This window comes from Arvicanthis niloticus, chromosome 3, assembly GCF_011762505.2.
Source record: "Arvicanthis niloticus isolate mArvNil1 chromosome 3, mArvNil1.pat.X, whole genome shotgun sequence".
Classification (NCBI taxonomy): Eukaryota; Metazoa; Chordata; class Mammalia; order Rodentia; family Muridae; genus Arvicanthis; species Arvicanthis niloticus.
The window spans coordinates 14659704-14668215 of record NC_047660.1 but is presented as its reverse complement, the minus strand read 5'-3'; positions in this window follow the sequence as shown (position 1 = coordinate 14668215).

Below are 8512 nucleotides of genomic sequence, written 5' to 3'. Positions count from 1 at the left end.
GTACTCCAAAAAGCACCTTCAGGAAAGGACAGAATTTCATAAACAAACAGACCGAAGTTTTCTTCTATATGAAGAGTGAATGTGAACTCAGAGGAATGGGTCATCCCCAACAAGCTAATGCTGAGATTAAAACACAAATTAATGTGATTTAGCAAATTGAGGGCAGTCTCACAAAAGCCATCTGTAACAGATGAAGACTTAATGACCCCACAGATCAGCTGAATTATTCTCCCAAATAAGATACCTCATAGTATCAACTTTTATATCAATGATCACACCTTATGATTTATATTTATTCATGAGATTTCCCATTAAGTCCTGGTACTACAGTGCCAGAGTTTCTATCTGGGATTAGAAGATATTAATTGTTGTTAGACTTAGATTGGAGCCCAACTCATATTCATTCTCTCTCTCTCTCTGTCTCTCTCTCTGTCTCTCTCTCTCTCTCTCTGTCTCTCTCTGTCTCTCTCTCTCTCTCGTTCCCTCTCTCTCTCCTTTCCTCTCCTTCCCACACTACAGGGACTGATCTCAATGACTATGTTAATGACTGAGGTCAAGTTAACAGTTCTGACAGTATGTCTGTTACTTTATGATATCAAGTAATTTTTTTAACTCTCCACTCATTTTTATTTTTTGTGTATATTATTTAAAGGTCATGAAATTTTAAAAAATGTACTTCTTGAGATTTTTTGAAATAATTTTGCTTTCTGTAAATAAGAAAATTTTAGGAAAAAGTAGTAGAGACTGCATGGGAATCAAGTACTATGCTTAAAATGGACTGTGAGATCTCTTCATGATACAGTATATGCTCACACAATACCTTCCCCCCACCCCCTGTGGCTAGAAAAAGTACTCCAGATTTTATAGAAAGTTGTAATGGATGGTCCATGGTGTCACAATTTTTATGCTTCCAAATGGTTGCACATAAAAACAACTGAGAATCTCATCTAAAAAACCATAATTATTGGCACTAAATATGACCCAGATAATAAGACATGCTGTAGGGAAACAATTAAGTAACTACTGACTTTATAACCTTTGACATTTTTATTTGATTCCCCATATCAAAAATGTTCCCAATTTTTCAAGTTTTAAGAGGTAGATAATTTTTTTTTATATTTTATCATATTAAGATAAAAAATGAAAGTATCACAGGCATACATGAGTAATTCAGTAAGTTTATTTTTATAGTCTATATTTTTCTACTTTTAGGTTAAACAATTGTTGAATTCATAAGTTCTTCAGTATTTCTTTGTATTAGATTACTACTTAGGCTTAAAACTCTTTTAATGCTCTTCAAGCAAGTTATTGAACAAAACAGCTTGTAAAACAGTTACTCTTCTTAATTTCAGATCCGGAGACTGTCACTCCTTAATGGCTTATTTTATCTTAACATTGACTAAAGCCTTTCAGAGGATTTGATTAAAGTGTTTGTGCTGTAGCTACTTCATTGTGTAGATAGTAAAATAGACTCAGATCAACACATACCTTTAACATTTTGTTAATCAGGAACTTCATTACTCTATACAGCATTGCATTTCTAGTTGACAGAAATGAAAATACTAATTATATGCTTTTTTGTGTTATTTAAGAGAAAATATATAAAAACCTAAGAAAAACACTCTAATAACAAATTGTGAATTCCAAGACATTTCTCTATCTCATTTTTGAGGTAGTGGTGCTGCATATTCTGTCCATTAAAAACAAAATGTGGACAATTCTATAAAAACAGGTATTCTTCAAGGAAAAGAGGCTGGAGCCATAGTCCCAGGATCAAAGCATATTCTCCAAAATATCTCCTTAAAAAAATGTTTTATTGGTTATTTTATTTATTTACATTTTAAATGTTATCCCCCTTCCTGGTTTTCCTTCTGCAACCCCCCTATCACACCCTCCTCCCCATGCTTCTAGGAGGGTGTTCCCCCACCCACCCACCCACTCCTGACTCCCCGCCCTTGAATTCCCCTACTCACAGGACCAAGAGCCTCTCCTCCCATTGCTGCCATACAAGGCCATTCTTTTCTGCATATGCAACTGGAGCCATGAGTCCCTCCATGTGTACTCTTTACTTGGAGGTTTAGTCCCTGGGAGCTCTGCAGGGTCTGGTTGCTTGATATTGTTCTTCCCATGGGGTTGCAAACTCCGTCAGCTCCTTCAGTCCTTTCCCTAAATCTTCCTTTTTGGGTCCCCATACTCAGTCGAATGGTTGGCTGCAAGCATCCTCATCTGTATTTATCAGGCTCTGGAAGAACTCCTCAGGAGACAGCTATATCAGGCTCCTGTCAGCAAGCACTTCCTGGCATCAGCAGTAGTGACTGGGCTTGGTGGCTGCACATAGGATGGGATCCCCAAGTGGGGCAGTTTCTGGATAGCCTTTTAGTCTCTGCTCCACTCTTTGTCCCTGTGTTTTCTTTAGACTGGAGGAATTCTTGGTTAAAATTTTGGAGGTGGGTAGGTGGCCCATCCTTCAACAGGAGGCCGTGCCTAACCTGTCCATATCGTAGTTTCTACAGGTTCTCTCTTCCCATTGTTGGGTATTTCAGCTAATGTCATCCCGGTTGGATCCTGGGAACCTCTTGCTTTCCTGGCATCTGGGAATTTCTGGTGGCTACCCCCAGTTCCCCATACCCCCATTGCTATACACCTCTGTTCAATTTCCTGACCCTCCGTACCTCTCCCCTGTGTCCTTCCATACCTGATCATGGTCCTCTTTTTCTCCCTCCCCCTCCTGTCTTCCTCCCAAGTCCCTCACAACCTCTACCTCTCTTGATTGTTTTGTTCCCCTTCTAAATAAGACTGAAGAATCCACACTTTGGTTTTCCTTTTTCTTGAGCTTCATATCATCCGCTCTGCCTGGCTAGACAAAAGACTTAACAATGCCTGAATAGTTACTATAACAAAAATGTTGCTACCTGCTCCTCTCTGCCTGGCTTGGCCTCCCAAGTGCTGGGATTAAAGGCATAGCCACCACTGCTTGGCTCAAACTGCTGCTCGGGTCTTCCAGTCAGGGTCTAGAGAGAGAGAGAGAGAGTGGGGATAAAGGGAAGAGACACACAGAATGGAGACAAGACAGAGGTTCTGATCAAGTCTCATTTATTGAAGGGAAATCTGGGGTATTTATACACTTTTGCCACGTGCCTTGTAGGGGTGTGGATATGAAGTAAGCCTTACAGGCATGGATAGCACAACCACCGTGCGCCTTGGAGGCATTGATACCACGTGCACCTTGCAGGCATGCATGGCATGGATAGCATGTGGATAGCTGCTTTCTAACCGCTTTCCGCTAAAAGTTGGCTCCCAACAAAATTGAAGAGATGAAAAACTATCTTTGCATAAGACAGATGATCAACAAAAGTCAACACACATGTTTTTACTCCCACCTTATCTGAAGAGGGAGATCATCATTATTATTCATGATTAAATGTATTCATAAAAATAATGGTTGTTCATCTATAGGGAAAATGTCACAAGTTAGTATTCTTGAGAAATTAAACAGTCAAAAAATAGAACAGTTTTTATTCTGTATTACACCATTTTGAAAATACATGTACATGTCTGTGTTAATACCTACATAAATTTTATGTAAATGTCTACAAATGTAAAAGGTACCTAGTCTAATAAAAGATTATTATACATGAATATTATTTATGATTTATTTATGCAACTTTCCACTTCTTGCTAGTGGTATTGGCCACATTATGGATCAAGTTAAGAGAGAAACAGCAACATAAATAAATAAACAAAATAAAAGACACTTGTTTATATAACCACTTTAAAATAATTTTAATTGAGGCTAGAAAGAAAATTAATTGGTTAAGGATTATTCACTGCTCTTGCAGTGAACCTGAGTTCAGAACCATACCAGAACCTATACATAGTAACTCACACCTGCTGCTAGGAACTCCAGTTCTGTGGAAGTAGACAACTATAGGCCCCACAAGATCTTATTCTCTCTCATTCTCTCTCTGTGTCTCTGTCTCTGTCTCTGTCTCTGTCTCTGTCTCTGTCTCTCTCTCTCTCTCTCTCTCTCTCTCTCTCTCCCCCCCCTCTCTCACTCACATACACACACACATGCATGTATGCACACACAGACACACACACTCACACACATACTGAAAATCGGGAATAAAAATCTTTTAAAGAATTATTTCTATTTATTTGTTTATCATATAAATAGATGTGTGTGATTATTTTTAAGAAGAGGCTGTCCCAAGTGAAACCCTCAGTTAGTCTTTCTTCTTTAAAATAAATTTTCATCTTTGTAGGATAGTGGGGTCTTGCCCTTGAGACACCTTTCCTGCTGCCCTAGTGCAAAGCACCACATTCTATTTAATGATGCTAATCTCTTTAACAATTATAGATGACATTCTTCTGTTCCCTACTTGTCTAAAACATTAAATATATTCATACACCTTTCCTCTCCACATTTCAATTTTTTATTATCTTTGTATTCCACATTCTACTCTCTCCCACAGTAGACCTTGAAGAGGGCATTGAACAGCAATTATGAAACCATCTTAGTGCTATCTTATGCTGAAACTTCCTCTGACAAAGTACTAAGTTCATTTGCTTTACCTCTCCTATCACTCAGGTTCTTAGCAAATGAGCAGAATTCAACCAGATTCTTTGCCAGAATAGCCCATAAATAGCCCATATAACTCAGTTACTGCTAGAGTCCTTGTCCTCTTTCGAATCCTTATGAACTAGATCTGCAGTGTTTGCATTACTCTCAGCTGCTAGTCTCCTATGCTCCTGGCTGAATAGCCCATTAGTTCTGATTACAGTATGCAAGGATTTTTTTTCCTAGCTGCCCTTTCAAAACTCTTTGGCATCACTGTCATAAAGTGTTTCACAGAGCCAACTTTACAATTTTCTTTATAAATGTATTGTCTCCTTCCAATGACAAAATACCTCACAATGCAAGCTTAACAAGGGAAAAAAAAAACCTTATTTTCCTTTTAAGGTTCCAGGAAATACAACCCCACATGGCCAGGGCAATGTGTCAACATGAGGCTGAGGTAGCTAGTTATATTGAGTCCATAGTCAGGAAGCCCAGCAGAATGAATGCCTATGCTCAGCTTGCTTTTTCCATTTTATCCAATCAAGGACTCCAATTTAAGGGATGGTGTCTGGCCACAATTAAGGTAAGCTTTCTCATTTCAATTAACCTAATTAAAAGAATCCTTTTCAGACATTCCAGTGGATTGTTTCAATGGGGATTCTAAGTCCCATCAAGTTAACAATCAACATGATGATTTCAGAAACTAACAGAGACTTTCTACATGAGAAACCAAACTATGATTATTATTAGAAAGAATAAATTTTTATCGTTGTGTTTGTTGTATCAATTTATTCAGGATAGGCTTATAAAAGCTAGGAAACATTAGGCTTCTCATAGAAAAAGTACTAATTGCTTCATATTTTTTTTTTTGTTCTCCGTATGAAGTTGTGCTACATTTCTTCTGAATTATTTCAAAATTTATCAGATATATATTAAAGTTGTATCAATCATTATTTGACTAAATACTATATATGTGCATAATTTGTGTACATTACTGTATCAGCCTTAATTTGTCACTCCCTGTGAACATAAATATCTCTGTGATAGCTTACGGTAAAATGTTCACAGCTTTTAAGTTTTAAAGAAGAAAATGTACTCACTGAATTGCTTAACACTACTATATACATTTACTTTAAGACAAGATATTATGTGAAAACAGAAAAACTAATATAAAACTGTGGTACAAATTATACTCGGGTACCTACATATATCTCTTAGAATAAACCTACAGAGGTCATGAATGTCCTTGCTGCTTATAGCCTGATCTATGACCAGTGGCATCAACACAGCTTAGAAATTTGTTAGAAAAAGGAAACTCAGGGCCTGCTCTTGGCCTAATGCACCAAGTCCTATGCTTTAATGAGGTCCCTAGGTGATCCCTATGTACTTTGAAATTCCACAGATACTGAATAAAATTGCATATAACACGTAGCAAGAAATCATCTTTAATACAAGAATAATGGTGTAGTTTAAATAATAATGGATAATGTTAGCTCATGATGAGGAGGATATATACAAATTTTGCCTATTTCCAAAAAACATTTGTTTGATTTTCTACTTAATTCAGGGCCAGTTTATCGAATCTTTGCTTGGCTACGTTGCCAGCATTTCCAATACATAGAACTGTGTTCTATATTCATTTCTCAAGCTGTATTTAAATTGAATACAGTTGGATATACAAGATATTTTTTAAAGTAAATAAATGAGATGTTTAATAATTCTATGAGAGTTTTTGAAATATAGTTAATTTCGAGTTCAAGAATTACTTTGAAAAATAAATATTTGGCTATTTTAATACCTAAATAATATGTAGTTGGTTTCCATACTAGGTACATGGGAAAAGGAATGAACTTGATATTTTCATGCAATTGTACTTATATACCAAACTATTACAAACTGAGCAATATACAAAGTAGAGTCTTCTAATCTCATATTATCATTCCACAGATCAATTTTGGACACCCAACAAATGAATCCTCAGTCCAGGTGATTTTAGCCTATAATCAACAACCTCCAGGGCTGCAATCACAACTGTGATACAGGGCCCTGATCTTCAATTTTGGAATGGTGGCAGATGTCCCTTGTTCATGCTGAACTGGAATACCTCTTTTCTTTTCCTCTTAAGAGACAGTTTTGGACTGCTCTCCACAAAAAAGTAAATTTGACTTTTATACCATAGAGTTTTTTTCAACAATATTTCAATTTCTTTTGGACAAGAAAGCTTCTCTCTAGCTTGTCATGTATGCTATGCAATCACTGTTGGGATTCTCACCTAACATTGCTTCTACAGTACAATCTGAGCAGGAGAGCACAAAACAGTAAGAACAAAGAGGCCTCTAGTGATCTGGATAAGAATGGCCTCCACAGACTTACAGATCAGTGTTTGCTCACCAAGTAGGAACTGGAGGTATTTTCTTGTTGAAGAAAGTGTGTCACTGGGACTGGGGGTTGACGCTGTTCTCTCTCTCTCTCTCTCTCTCTCTCTCTCTCTCTCTCTCTTTCTTTCTCTCTCTCCAACAAATTTCTGCCTTCATGACACCATGTTTTGTGCTAATATTATAGTGTACTAAACCTCTGAAACTTTAAGCAATTAAATGTTTGCAAATTTAAAATTTAAATTTTAAAATTTAAATTTTAAATGAAATGTTTGCAAATTTAAAATTTGCAAATTTAAAATTTGCAAATTTAAATTTAAAAATTTAAGCAATTAAATTTCAATTAAATGTTTGCATTTGTAAGAGTTACCTTGGTCCTGGTGTCTCTTCAAAGCAAATGAACAATGACTGACACAGGGCCCATCCACAGTAGACAAGGTGGGATGACCTAGAGTCTGCTCATTATAACAATTTGGGGGCATCTGTAATTTCTTCCTATATTGGTGTTCTCATGGATGTATAGTTTTCTTTCCATGATGGATAAAGTAACAGAAGAAACATCTTTGGCTTTTCCATAACATATTCAGAAACACTAAGAAGTCTTTTTTTCCAAATCTATATTATGATTTCCAGAAATTGTATAGTTTTCAACAAAATAAAACTTATTGTATTTGAAAGTTAATATTTAAATTATAAATTTCCAGGTATAGATGTACTTTTTAAAAATACACATTCCAAAATTTTAAAATAAAATTTATAGATATGCTATAATCTACTACATACTTACACATTAATACTTATTTTATTTCAAATGTACTATCACTAAACTTGATAAATTATATTTGTGAGAAGCACTCATAGTTACTGAGAGCATGACTCAGTCTTCACCATGGATACATGCCTGTAAGAGTTATTTAATACCAGGTTGTCAACTGAACATTATACATTGTAAGCAACACTAAAGAAATCCTGTAAACAATTATCTTTAATATACATGTAGTAGTAAATGAATCCAGCTGCTGTATTTCTTTTCCATATGTTAGTTCCCAATAATCACACAGGGAAAAAATATTTATTTCAAACTTTACCTCAATAGCTGAATAGTTAAATGATCTATCTTTAACTTCTATGCTAATCTGTACATGTTTTAAACCCAACCCATGATACTTGAATATTATTATTAATCTGGCTACTTTGGCTTCAAATATGTTTCCATGATCTCTGTCTAGATCTGTTCTTGATGGCTCCAATTCTTTTATTCTGGTTGAACTGAATCTAGCCTCCCTTTTTCCCTCCTCTGAATGGAGGATTTCTCACCCTATTCTCCCTTGTCCAGCCATTGGGTGCTCAGCATTTATTGACAAGATAGAGAATAAATGATAAGAATTGTTTACATAAACTTTAGACAGGAGGTTATTGGTATAAACATTACAATATAATATCTAGATTGAAACAAGTTATGAGGGAAAATAAATCAGCATTTGAATAACACGACTGTAAACTTTACACAGTGCATACAAACATCGTGCCTACAGAACCCAGTATTTATAAATTTAAATTTACATACATAACCATC